The following is a 14,654-nucleotide window of genomic DNA, read 5'->3' as shown; positions in this document are numbered from 1 at the left end:
TGCTACTTCTGCAAGTTTCACGGGAGAGCTACTGTGAATTTTTGGAAGGTAGGAGACGAACTACTAGCGGAAGTAAAGCTGTGAGGACAGGTCGTGCGTCGTGCTTGGATAACTCAGATGGTAGAGCATTTGCCCGCGAAAGACAAAGGTCCTAATTTCGTGCATCGGTCCGGCACACAGTTTTAATCTGCCAGGAAGCTTCATATCAGCGCACACTCCGCTGAAGGATGAAAATCTCATTCTAGAAGTTGTAATGTCTAACACTGTTGACAGATACATTGCGCAGGTAAATGCAGCGGTTTGAAGCGTAATTGTCAAGCTTAACATTAAAAGTTTCCCAAAGATCTCCGTATACGCATTGAAAATAGAGAACCCGAATACAACCACAATCGGCCTGTTAAACTGATGTATTACTGTAGGCCATACCAAACTGTGCATCTCGTTCGCTGCTAGGGACATGGCGTGTTTTGCTGGATTGTAGCCACGGATCATATTGTGTTCTGCAGAAGCTCCATTAATTCAATGGCTGTTGTATTACGGACTAAATGGAGCCTTTACAAATCTTACCCTTGTATGAGGTGCATCGTGACGAGATTAACAAGAAAGCCGTCTTACTCCATTTTACGAAATAAAGGAATATAGCAGTTTTAGTATGTGGTCGACTCATTTACGAGCAGGCGTAGTCGTCATTTCTGAGTGGGACTGTAACGGACATAATATTTGTGATAAATGACGCTCTGCCAAATCCGATGTGCCGTTTGCTTGACAGTGATTGCAATTTATGGATGTACGCTTAGCAGAGAAAAAAAAAGAGCTATGTAGAGCGGTCACGTGACAATATCAGCTGTTGCAGCAGTGGGCGCCTCGAGTTTACCCAATGCTCCTCGTTGATGGTTGGCTGACGTCAGCGCAGAGGGGCTGGCCCTTCTCGCCTTCCCCCTCCTGAACGTGTGTGTGTGTGTGTGTGTGTGTGTGTGTGTGTGTGTTTGTGTTTAGAAACGCGAGAGGACAGCGATAAGCGACGCAGAGCCTAGCCGCCGTATCAGTTGGGGGTCGCGCAGGAAATCTGTGCGTCTTCATTCGTCTTCTTGATCTGAACGCAGCGGAACACTAGGAAAGGTAAGAATGACTGGCGCGCGCACGCTATGCAGAATCGAACTGTTGATGACAAGTGATACTACATTGCACCATGACTTTCGCGTTCGTAGATACATTACTGGAATAGCGTTCAAGCGGGATCCTCGTGGTTTCTCGAGTAAGCGCTTTCTTTGACAACTGTATGAACGTAGCTCAACAACGTATACGTCCGAGTCATCTAAGACAGCACCCAGTTACACTGCGGTAAAAATATAATAATTTCCATATCACGTTGTGGAGAGTTAATCGCCTGGCACAGGTAAGCTTGTCCTCCGCGCGAGCATCTCTTAAGTGAGTTATCAGTTTCGTGCTAATTAAGCTCTGACAGGACTACAAGGAGAACAACTTCGGTGACCTAATAATGCGTATCTCTTAAACATATAGCTTTACAAGAAAAAAACCACATTGAAATTATTATTGCCTCTAAACACAACACATAATTTTAAAAGTGAATGAGCTTGTTTCATTTTACAGTTTTCAACATGGTATGAAGTGTGACCGTTAGCTGTGTGGCAACAAACTGTGCCATTATTGCAACGTAACGTTCACAAGCGATTGTTTCTCGCACGAAACAAGGGCCAATAATGCCTCTGCTGCATACCGCAGCCTTGACAGTAACTTTGGGAGAATATAGTGGTCTCGCGTCACACAAATGGGGATTTTCGGAACCCCAAAATCTCCAGGTGGAAGTGTGCTATATCTGTGAATCAGATGCAGCGAGCATCAAATCCTTCGTTATCAATCATTGTGAGGATCTGGTTCGTAGAGTCAGCCCTCTACCGCACAGCTCGTCCAGGTATGATCTGGTGACTTTGGATTTGAGCTGAAATGTGTGTAGCTGGAACGCTGAAAACCAGCCTCTGCAGCAACTGTTCGAACGGATTGTCTTCTATTTTTCTGAGTAATTCCAGAAAACGTAGCGACATTTTGAAGGGTAACGACAGTTTGCCTGGGGCCAACATTCCCCGCTAGATCATCAGGGCCAACATTCCCCGCTAGATCATCAGCCACGCTTGACTGTCCGTAGGAAACTGGCAAAGAACTTGCGAAATGTTTTCGCATCGGGTTCTTTTGGAACATTAAATCGTGTTTGGAAACTGCGCCTTGTTGCTATAGGACTGTGCTGCAACCTGATGGCTTCCAGCACGAAAAAAACGTGTTCAATGAAACACATGATTTCAACCTCTTTCTTCGATACGCTAACCTCCCTTAAAGTCAGGCTGTGGAAGCGATCGTTCTGAGATGCGGTGCCCTAATAAATAGGCACTAAGTATTGCGATTGCAGCGCCCTCTTTTATCATATTTTCGATCTATTACGAAAATTCTTTACAACTTCCGTATAAAATTCTTACAGCTTTTCCATTGAACATGCTGTTTGTTGCACTCATCTATCGATCTTAGTTTTGGAGACATTTCGATTTGAAATCAGAGATGCTTCGCAGGACACATTATAGGAATTCTTATTGCACACGTTATCGCCGTGCCTCATGCTGTATCGTGAAACTCGAAGATCCCTTATCGCATCAAGATGAGTACACATACAGTTAAGGACAGAATAAATAAAGAATGGCTACTGCCAACTATAAAAAAAAAATAACAGAATACTCTCAAAACACATTACAGAACATTTTTTAGTCGTGACAAGCCCTCATGAAGAAATAAAACTCTCAGCCTGCGTGAACGCAGACTTTTATCAGATGTCAGAACGACGAGAATAAATTGTCAAAAAAAAGTGGTTCAAATGGCTCTGAGCACTATGGGACTTAACTTCTGAGGTCATCAGTCCCCTAGAACTTAGAACTACTTAAACCTAACTAACCTAAGGACATCATACACATCCATGCCCGAGGCAGGATTCGAACCTGCGATCGTAGTGGCTGCGCAGTTCCAGACTGAAGCGCCTAGAACCGCTCGGCCACACCGGCCAGCGATAAATTGTCAATGGTACTTATTGTACCTAAGTTCCGCTAAATATCGTGGGTCAGATGCAGCATGGTACGCTAAGACTTTCTTTGTTGCAAACGTGCGTCCACTGATGAAGTTACAGAAGCAAATTGTGACATGGACACAGCTATACAGTGTGGTGTTCCACTGCCATATGCACACAGAACATCAGTACGGGAAGTGCTCTCGCAGGGCAACACAGAGCACACGAATACTCACAATACTGACGGTCAGGTCATTCGGCATGTTTTGCAGTAACGTTATCACTGTTGTACAAGCGCCCCCTGGTTCATCAGATGGTCTTAGCGCTCCAGTCACTCAGCCTAGTGTAACCTCATGCATATTAGCTGAATTTAAACCTGGAAACGACGTTATCACTGCAGGCGTATGATGTTCTCAAGCTACAGGTATTCGTCCACGACACCAGCCCTGAGTGATCGAGTAGTGTAGTCCATCAGCTGGTACCGACGTTCACATGCACTAGAGAAATGCCGCCCCCATTGTTGCGGTACATCGTCCCAGTTGTACTGTAGCTGTCACACTCTTCTTCTTCTTCTTGTTCCTCCTCTTTCTCCTCCTCCTCCTCCTCCTCCTGCTCCTCCTCCTCTTCCTCCTTCTAGCCTTTCCCCTTTTCTGTACTAGGTCGGCATTGTTACATAGGTTTTGGCATGTCAGTGACAGTTGGTGCTCGGAGGCCCTTTCAGTAGCCAACTGTAACTGCCACAGTACCTATACGAAACACATGAACTGGCTCTAGGTATCATTCTGCCACGGGCAGGGGCATTATAGCGATCTCTTTTAACAATACAAGCGCGGAGGCACGTAGCGGGGCGCCGAGCAAACAGATCGATCTCTCGAACGCAAAGCTATACAGTCTGACTGGTAGTGTGTGACCCAAATGCTGCTGTTGTGTCCTAATCAATGCAGGTCCTTTGCTGGTTAATCAGTTTGGGACACTTGAAGCAAGATAACGATCTTAGCGCGACCGTCTTTCCTTTCCAGCCACTGAATGCGCCTCTTGCCTGGAATCCTCTCCGCAACCTTAGAAAGGCGCTACGGACGACTTTCAAGTCCCCCTCACTGCGTCCTGTTTCCTGTCTCTGATCGCCCATGAGCCAGTCATACTTACTGTCATTCACGGGTGTTCATCATGCCACTCTGCTTCCCCACGACCCGAACACGGGTCATTTGCCAAATACATACATCACGCAATCAGCTACCATTCCCAGGCCCTCTGGCCACACTGTCTGTTGCAAACACACTAAGTCGCCTCATGCTGACGTCCTTTGTATGTCGCATGTCAAAGAATTAGTCTGCCACAATTTATTCTTCATGGAGTAGTGATTTTCTTTGGCCTCAAAACCAGATTACTTGTCACAGTTTCAATTCTTTATCAGCTCATAAATGTGCTTCCGCGACGGTTGACCTTGCAGTTCTTTTCTTACGCTGTTTTTTATTTTTATTTTGTTTTTTTATAAAACAGTTTTCACCATAGGTTCATGTACCAGATCTATGGTTATCTTCTTAAAGTTACAGTGTTCATTAGATAAGGTTTCACTTTCCTTCGACCATTGTGAATCTTCGTTGCATGTTTTGTCCACTTGTTATTCTCATCATCACTACTATTATTTGTAACAATAGTGTTAATTCTGGCGCCTTTGTACAAAGATGTAGATAAAAATTAACTCTCGAAGGCGTCTTTACATAGAAAACTGTGAGCGCCTCTGTCGAGGCTCATTCGGGGTCGTTAGTAGTGCTTGTGCTTAATACTTTCGAGTGATCAATTCAGTGAACTCAGACTAAAATTAGACAGAGGCACTTAGTATTAGCAAACAGTAATTTCATTTCTCCTGTTTAACAGAAATGTTTGACAGTTTGGCCCGAGCTATCATGGCGGCCGTGACGTCATGTGTCGTGTCTTGGCTTCGTGGAGTAGTGTCTCCAGTTCAGTATTGCGCTCAGTGATCGCTAAATACTGGCGATGAACATTTTTACCACTATCCAGATCTGAACGCAGTGGAGCGCCACAGTTAACAATCTCGGTTGTTTAAGAGAGTCACTACAGAATAACTGGGAGCAGCGTGGAATGAACACGTTCTTTCTGGTAGTTGGCCACCACTCGGGGGCAAATCTTACTTTGGATGGCGGGTAGGGAATGACGGGGGCGGAGGTGTTACAACGTACAAGCAGAAACTCTTCGGAGCTGCCGATAGCGCGTGTGTTCCATTTGAAATCAGCTCGCCACAAACATCACAATCTTAGAAATGAACAGCATTTAAGCGCCTGACATACGTAGATGTAAAATAACGTTAGATATAAAATAATTCTTGCATATGTAGAAACACATGAACGCTCGGTATGAATGTGTTATTCGGAGAAGGCCTGTTGCGGTGTTACGGGGCAGTTTGAACGATGCGATGGATTTTCGCAATCATTTGGGCCAGCTGTGCAATAGCCTCGAACAGTACTACTTACTTTCCAATGTCGCCAACGGATACCGGTGGTTTACAGCTATGTTATTACATTAACATAGGGGCAGGTACCCGTGGTCTAGGGGCGCCGGCACGGTAGCTCAGCGTGTTCGGTCAAAGGGTTAGCTGCCCTCTGTAATAAAAAAAAAACTGAGTTAATAGATCAACAACGAACTTAAAAGGGTGTCTTAGGACATCCGCTCCGATCAGATTCAACGAACAAAAACGAAAAAAACGAGATTTTTTTTTTTTTTTAAAAAAAGGGGTAGCGTTTTTGATTCATAATCAAAACGTCTTCGGTCCCGGGTTCGATCCCCGCCACTGCCTAAATTTTGATAAACAATCAGCATTGGCGGCCGAAGACTTCCGGCATAAGAAGTCAGCCTCATTCTGCCAACGGCCTTGTCAAAGAGGGCGGAGAAGCGGATAGAGGTTCAGGGTACTCTCTTGTCCTAGGGGTGGGAAATTGCCCCTAAAGGCGGAAGAATCAGCAATGATCAACGACATGAGGATGCAGAAGGCAATGGAAACCACTGCATTAAAGACACGTAACGTGTATCCACAGGACATGTGGCCTGTAATTGAAGAAGTGTCATGATGATCTCTCCATTGGCAAAAGATTCCGGAATAGTCCCCCATTCGGATCTCCGGGAGGGGACTGCCAAGGGGGAGGTTACCATGAGAAAAAGATTGAATAATCTACGAAAGGATAACGTTCTACAAGTCGGGGCGTGGAATGTCAGAAGCTTGAACGTGGTAGGGAAACTAGAAAATCTGAAAAGGGAAATGCAAAGGCTCAATCTAGATATAGTAGGGGTGAGTGAAGTGAAGTGGAAGGAAGACAAGGATTTCTGGTCAGATGAGTATCGGGTAATATCAACAGCAGCAGAAAATGGTATAACGGGTGTAGGATTCGTTATGAATAGGAAGGTGGGGCAGAGGGTGTGTTACTGCGAACAGTTCAGTGACCGGGTTGTTCTAATCAGAATCGACAGCAGACCAACACCGACAACGATAGTTCAGGTATACATGCCGACGTCACAAGCTGAAGATGAACAGATAGAGAAAGTGTATGAGGATATTGAAAGGGTAATGCAGTATGTAAAGGGGGACGAAAATCTAATAGTCATGGGCGACTGGAATGCAGTTGTAGGGGAAGGAGTAGAAGAAAAGGTTAATGGAGAATATGGGCTTGGGACAAGGAATGAAAGAGGAGAAAGACTGATTGAGTTCTGTAACAAGTTTCAGCTAGTAACAGCGAATACCCTGTTCAAGAATCACAAGAGGAGGAGGTATACTTGGAAAAGGCCGGGAGGTACGGGAAGATTTCAATTAGATTACATCATGGTCAGATAGAGATTCCGAAATCAGATACTGGATTGTAAGGCGTACCCAGGAGCAGATATAGACTCAGATCACAATATAGTAGTGGTAAAGAGTAGGCTGAAGTTCAAGACATTATTCCCGCGCCCGGGTTCCCGGCTTCGATTCCCGGCGGGGTCAGGGATTTTCTCTGCCTCGTGATGACTGGGTGTTGTGTGTTGTCCTTAGGTTAGTTAGGTTTAAGTAGTTCTAAGTTCTAGGGGACTGATGACCATAGATGTTAAGTCCCATAGTGCTCAGAGCCATTTGAACCATTCAAGACATTAGTCAGGAAGAATCAATACGCAAAGAAGTGGGATACCGAAGTACTAAGGAATGACGAGATACGTTTGAAGTTCTCTAACGCTATAGATACAGCAATAAGGAGTAGCGCAGTAGGCAGTACAGTTGAAGAGGAACGGACATCTCTAAAAAGGGCCATCACAGAAGTTGGGAAGGAAAACATAGGTACAAAGAAGGTAGCTGCGAAGAAACCATGGGTAACAGAAGAAATACTTCAGTTGATTGATGAAAGGAGGAAGTACAAACATGTTTCGGGAAAATCAGGAATACAGAAATACAAGTCGCTGAGGAATGAAATAAATAGGAAGTGCAGGGAAGCTAAGACGAAATGGCTGCAGGAAAAATGTGAAGACATCGAAAAAGATATGATTGTCGGAAGGACAGACTCAGCATACAGGAAAGTCAAAACAACCTTTGGTGACATTAAAAGCAACGGTGGTAACATTAAGAGTGCAACGGGAATTCGACTGTTAAATGCAGAGGAGAGAGCAGATAGGTGGAAAGAATACATTGAAAGCCTCTATGAGGGTGAAGATTTGTCTGATGTGATAGAAGAAGAAACAGGAGTCGATTTAGAAGAGATAGGGGATCCAGTATTAGAATCGGAATTTAAAAGAGCTTTGGAGGACTTACGGTCAAATAAGGCAGAAGGGATAGATAACATTCCATCAGAATTTCTAAAATCATTGGGGGAAGTGGCAACAAAACGACTATTCACGTTGGTGTGTAGAATATATGAGTCTGGCGATATACCATCTGACTTTCGGAAAAGCATCATCCACACAATTCCGAAGACGGCAAGAGCTGACAAGTGCGAGAATTAACGCACAATCAGCTTAACAGCTCATGCATCGAAGCTGCTTACAAGAATAATATACAGAAGAATGGAAAAGAAAATTGAGAAAGCGCTAGGTGACGATCAGTTTGGCTTTAGGAAAAGTAAAGGGACGAGAGAGGCAGTTCTGACGTTACGGCTAATAATGGAAGCAAGGCTAAAGAAAAATCAAGACACTTTCATAGGATTTGTCGACCTGGAAAAAGCGTTCGACAATATAAAATGGTGCAAGCTGTTCGAGATTCTGAAAAAAGTAGGGGTAAGCTATAGGGAGAGACGGGTCATATACAATGTGTACAACAACCAAGAGGGAATAATAAGAGTGGACGATCAAGAACGAAGTGCTCGTATTAAGAAGGGTGTAAGACAAGGCTGTAGCCTTTCGCCCCTACTCTTCAATCTGTACATCGAGGAAGCAATGATGGAAATAAAAGAAAGGTTCAGGAATGGAATTAAAATACAAGATGAAAGGATATCAATGATACGATTCGCTGATGACATTGCTATCCTGAGTGAAAGTGAAGAAGAATTAAATGATCTGCTGAACGGAATGAACGGTCTAATGAGTACACAGTATGGTTTGAGAGTAAATCGGAGAAAGACGAAGGTAATGAGAAGTAGTAGAAATGAGAACGGCGAGAAACTCAACATCAGGATTGATGGTCACGAAGTCAATGAAGTTAAGGAATTCTGCTACCTAGGCAGTAAAATAACCAATGACGGACGAAGCAAGGAGGACATCAAAAGCAGACTCGCTATGGCAAAAAAGGCATTTCTGGACAAGAGAAGTCTACTAATATCAAATACCGGCCTTAATTTGAGGAAGAAATTTCTTAGGATGTACGTCTGGAGTACAGCATTGTATGGTAGTGAAACATGGACTGTGGGAAAACCGGAACGGAAGAGAATCGAAGCATTTGAGATGTGGTGCTATAGACGAATGTTGAAAATTAGGTGGACTGATAAGGTAAGGAATGAGGAGGTTCTACGCAGAATCGGAGAGGAAAGGAATATGTGGAAAACACTGATAAGGAGAAGAGACAGGATGATAGGACATCTGCTAAGACATGAGGGAATGACTTCCATGGTACTAGAGGGAGCTGTAGAGGGCAAAAACTGTAGAGGAAGACAGAGATTGGAATATGACAAGCAAATAATTGAGGACGTAGGTTGCAAGTGCTACTCTGAGATGAAGAGGTTAGCACAGGAAAGGAATTCGTGGCGGGCCGCATCAAACCAGTCAGTAGACTGATGACCCAAAAAAAAAAAAAAAAAAAAAAAAATTAAGAAGTGCAACCTGTGCCCTATGCGTCCTCGCTAAGATTGTCCTAAAACGCTTAGGGAGAACGCCAGCCTGCTACTTGTCCCGAGCTTGTCATCTATAATGCTGATATAGAAAAAAAGGAAAAAAAGATGATAGGTGCCTCAGACTCAAAGGCAGTCGTAAAAAATGTTTGGATAAATGGATTTTTTCGATTTCGTTGCGGTGATAATGATAGGAGCGGGATACAAAACAGCGCTTACATTAGGGGCATTACGAGAATATTCCAAAGCGAATGTGGTTCAAATCTTTGGAATGTAGGAATCGATACCATAAATTTTTGATATTAGTCCGTCCACCTCTGATTTTTTTGCTGTTCACGTTATTCATCTCCAATTACTGTTATATTCAGGAGTTTGTAAGCAAATAGTTCAGAACAACACTAAAGAGAAAAAGGTGGTCTAATTTTCTTGAAGTGGGTTGTAAAAATTGATGAATCATCTGTATAGCTACCTTCAGTAATGAGTGATGGGGTATCGTGTGTTTCAGTGTCGCAAACTCTCCATTCTTTAGATGTTACAATTCTCTGGGCCTCTTTACTTCAAAAAGTTTATCGAGTAATAATATCAAATTACAGAAAGACAAAAGAATAAATCTTTCTTTCGTAAATCATGTAGATGCACGTTTCACAGTTTTCTTTAGTTCAGTAGTCTGAGCGTATTATCAACATTAAAAGGTATTTACTAAATTTTTAGCTTAGTAATTAATCATTTATAACGTGAGAAATTCTGTAGAATGCCCACGCCTTCATCCGTGCCCTGTCGACTACAGTTTATCTTCCAAACGAGTGTAGTTTTCGCTGTTGTAGGAGTACCCGACATACTGACAGATGAAGCGCGAGGGAAGCTTATACAGAACATACTGCAGTCACTGCCATTTTGTTGTCTTGTTGCGTTTCCGGCAAATGTATAAACCGCCGAACTGGTTTCTCGCTCTGCACTTTGAAGTCTTGTGACCGTGTCGCTAGCGTATTAACGGAAATAGGTGTCTACTTCTTGTCTCTGGTAATCGTACCGTTCCGCATGTCGGTAGTATCCTTGTGTAATAAGACGATAATTACAGATCTCGTTGCTTTCCTCTGAGTGGAGACGCTCCTTGTCCTCTCGCCGCAGCTAATCTCACGCTGTTCACCAAGACCTCAGAGTGCGTGGCCAGGCTAACCACTAGACATCTTAGGCGATTTTATGAATCGAGTTATTCGCGGCGTTGTATAATCTCTGTGTACTTTCTCGGCACGTTAGCTGTGCAACAGACGTGTTCTTGAACCAAGACATGTGGAGACATCGCTGCCACAACCGAATCTTCCGAGCCCACTTCACGGGACAAATCTCATTTTCTTCTGGCCTAGCGGTTCTAGGCACTTCAGTGCGGAACCGCGCGACTGCTACGATCGCAGGTTCGAATCCTGCCTCGGGCATGGATGTGTGTCATGTCCTTAGGTTAGTTAGGTTTAAGTAGATCTAAGTTCTAGGGGACTGATGACCTCAGATGTTAAGTCCCATAGTGCTCAGAGCCATTTGAACCATTTGAACAAGACGAAGCGACAGTCCTATTGCCACCATCCCATATCTCGCATGTGAATGATGAGAGTAACATAAGAGAGCTTAGACCACTTAAAGAGACCTATAGACAGTCATTTCTCCCTCGCTCTGTTACAGCCACACGCTGCAGATCACCTTCCGGATTGTGGCGGATGGTACTATGTACATCACTCTCACTTCCCCACCGAAACTGTACTAGTCGCAGGAACAATAGTTGTCGGTAAGCCTCCGTGTGGCTTTGAATCTCTCTCATTTTATCTTCACGGTCATTTCGCGAGATATACGCAGAAGGGAGCAATATATTTGTTGACTCTTCTGAAAACGTAGCTCTCAGAATCTTCCTAGCAGATTAAAACTGTGTGCCGGACCGAGACTCGAACTCGGGACCTTTGCCTTTCGCGGGCAAGTGATCTACCATCTGAGCTACCCAAGCACGACTCACGACCCATCCTCACAGCTTCAATTCTGCCAGTACCTCGTCCCCTACCTTCCAAACTTCACAGAAGCTCTTCTGCGAACCTTGCCGAACCAGCACTCCTGAAAGAAAGGATATTGCGGAGACATGGCTTTGCCACACCCTAGAGGATGTTTCCAGAATGAGATTTTCACTCTGCAGCGGAGTGTGCGCTGATGTGAAACTTCCTGGAAGATTAAAACTGTGTGCCGGACCGAGACTCGAACTCGATACCTTTGCCTTTCGCTAATTTCTACTGATTCACATCAGTTCATTCTGGGAGACCGAACACGGCGCGGATGATTGATTCAGTACGGTACGACACGCAACGAGAGGATACACAAATACGTTATCAGCAGCACTGCACATTTTTAAATTACTTCCTGACGCACATTCCTCTGAATCATTTACTTATTTTATCACTTTACTGTAACAGCACTTGTAGCAACACTTCAACTTCCATACTAACAGTGCCTCTCACATGCAGAGCTACACACTACTCAACATAACAGTTGCGTGTCCCGCGCTCGACTCTCTAGACGCGGCTGCCCGCAAGGATACTCTACAACTAAACCAGCGATATGACAGTACACTTACACAGTGTCTTTTGAAACACCAAGTACTTCGGCTTTCTTGGTTGCGGAAGCACGCACCATACGAGCACCACTAATATGCGCACAATGGATTCCACTTAGCTCCGACATAATGCACTCACGACTATGCAGAACACTGTCTGAACATAACTGAATTTTGCAACGTACTGAGGACATTGCTTAGGTGCTGTTCGTGGAGAAATGCAACAGCGCAACCTGCAGGTGTCGTTCGCACCTGCATTCATGTTCAAGCATGTACAGGGTGTTTCAAAAATGACCGGTATATTTGAAACGGCAATAAAAACTAAACGAGCAGCGATAGAAATACACCGTTTGTTGCAATATGCTTGGGACAACAGTACATTTTCAGGCAGACAAACTTTCGAAATTACAGTAGTTACAATTTTCAACAACAGATGGCGCTGCGGTCTGGGAAACTCTATAGTACGATATTTTCCACATATCCACCATGCGTAGCAATAATATGGCGTAGTCTCTGAATGAAATTACCCGAAGCCTTTGACAACGTGTCTGGCGGAATGGCTTCACATGCAGATGAGATGTACTGCTTCAGCTGTTCAATTTTTTCTGGATTCTGGCGGTACGCCTGGTCTTTCAAGTGTCCCCACAGAAAGAAGTCACAGGGGTTCATGTCTGGCGAATAGGGAGGCCAATCCACGCCGCCTCCTGTATGTTTCGGATAGCCCAAAGCAATCACACGATCATCGAAATATTCATTCAGGAAATTAAAGACGTCGGCCGTGCGATGTGGCCGGGCACCATCTTGCATAAACCACGAGGTGTTCGCAGTGTCGTCTAAGGCAGTTTGTACCGCCACAAATTCACGAAGAATGTCCAGATAGCGTGATGCAGTAATCGTTTCGGATCTGAAAAATGGGCCAATGATTCCTTTGGAAGAAATGGCGGCCCAGACCAGTACTTTTTGAGGATGCAGGGACGATGGGACTGCAACATGGGGCTTTTCGGTTCCCCATATGCGCCAGTTCTGTTTATTGACGAAGCCGTCCAGGTAAAAATAAGCTTCGTCAGTAAACCAAATGCTGCCCACATGCATATCGCCGTCATCAATCCTGTGCACTATATCGTTAGCGAATGTCTCTCGTGCAGCAATGGTAGGGGCGCTGAGGGGTTGCCGCGTTTGAATTTTGTATCGATAGAGGTGTAAACTCTGGCGCATGACACGATACGTGGACGTTGGCGTCATTTGGACCGCAGCTGCAACACGGCGAACGGAAACCCAAGGCCGCTGTTGGATCACCTGCTGCACTAGCTGCGCGTTGCCCTCTGTGGTTGCCGTACGCGGTCGCCCTACCTTTCCAGCACGTTCATCTGTCACGTTCCCAGTCCGTTGAAATTTTTCAAACAGATCCTTTATTGTATCGCTTTTCGGTCCTTTGGTTACATTAAACCTCCGTTGAAAACTTCGTCTTGTTGCAACAACACTGTGTTCTAGGCGGTGGAATTCCAACACCAGAAAAATCCTCTGTTCTAAGGAATAAACCATGTTGTCTACAGCACACTTGCACGTTGTGAACAGCACACGCTTACAGCAGAAATACGACGTACAGAATGGCGCACCCACAGACTGCATTGTCTACTATATCTTTCACATCACTTGCAGCGCCATCTGTTGTTGAAAATTGTAACTACTGTAATTTCGAAAGTTTGTCCGCCTGAAAATGTACTGTTGTCCCAAGCATATTGCAACAAACGGTGTATTTCTGTCGCTGCTCGTTTAGTTTTTATTGCCGTTTCAAATATACCGGTCATTTTTGAAACACCCTGTATTTCTTGCAGTGTTTCCATATTTTTGTCTAACCTCTGAATCCGAGCATCTAACAGACCCATAAGGTACGTCAGGAATTACCTTTACATCTGTCAGTTTCATCCAGTTAGAAACAACGTGTTGCGTCCTATCCCGTAGAGAGGCTTGAAGCCAGTCACATATTTTGTCCTATACACGGTAAGTCCGTATTTCTTTCACTGTGACAGTGCGGAATTGTATCGAATGCCTTCCGGAGGTGAAGGAACACGGCACCAATTCGTGCGACTTTGTCAAACTGCTCTCTGGATTTCACGGACAAACAGGGCGAGTTGTGACCCGCAAGATCTGCGTTTACAGAAGCCATGTTGGTTTTTATAGAGGAGATATTCGTTCTCCAGAAACGTCATAATGCATGGGCATAAAACATGTTCCAGTTCCTACCACAGTTTGACGTCAGCTATATAGGACTATAATTATGTGCATCAGCTCGACAAGCGATCTAGAAAACAGAAATGACTTGTCCTTTTTCCAATAGTAGTTGTTCCAGCGATCTGCGATATAATATGGCTAGAAGAGGAAGAAGTTTTTTCGCGCAATATCCATAGATTTCGGAATACTGAATTCCGTTTTCGGCCTTCTCTCTGTAATCTTCCGTTTCGGTGTCATTATGGTCATTGAGGATTACTATTACTGATTTTTCGTAAGACCAAAACGTCTTAGGATTTCTAGTCAGATCGTTTGGTAAAATTTTTACTTTCGAATTCACTAAACGCTTCTTGCATTGCTCTTCTTACATGCACTTTGGTTTCGTTCAGCTTTTGCTTGTGAACTATATCTTGACTTCGCTTCAGTCTGTAATGAAACTTTCTTTGCTTTAGTAGCAGCTTTCTAACGTGTTTGTTTTACC

The 14,654-nt window shown here is 44.3% G+C and overlaps 1 protein-coding gene across 2 annotated transcripts in view; it reads left to right on the top strand.

The window, feature by feature from the left end:
• The window catches only part of LOC124547136 (beta-glucuronidase-like), a 216,956-nt gene that overhangs the window by 37,702 nt on the left and 164,600 nt on the right, over nt 1-14,654 (top strand). Inside the window, exon 1 of one of the 2 annotated variants that reach the window (XM_047125088.1) lies at nt 1,010-1,119. The exons of the other annotated variant lie outside the window; for it this stretch is intronic. The gene's annotated coding sequence lies outside the window, so the exon portion shown is untranslated. Of the gene's footprint in view, nt 1-1,009; nt 1,120-14,654 lie in introns of those variants that run through there. 2 annotated transcript variants of the gene reach the window in all.

The sequence above is a fragment of the Schistocerca americana genome, chromosome 1 (assembly GCF_021461395.2).
Source record: "Schistocerca americana isolate TAMUIC-IGC-003095 chromosome 1, iqSchAmer2.1, whole genome shotgun sequence".
Lineage (NCBI taxonomy): Eukaryota > Metazoa > Arthropoda > Insecta > Orthoptera > Acrididae > Schistocerca > Schistocerca americana.
Note: the sequence above shows the minus strand (reverse complement) of the source record. Positions and strands in the feature narration are given on the sequence as shown.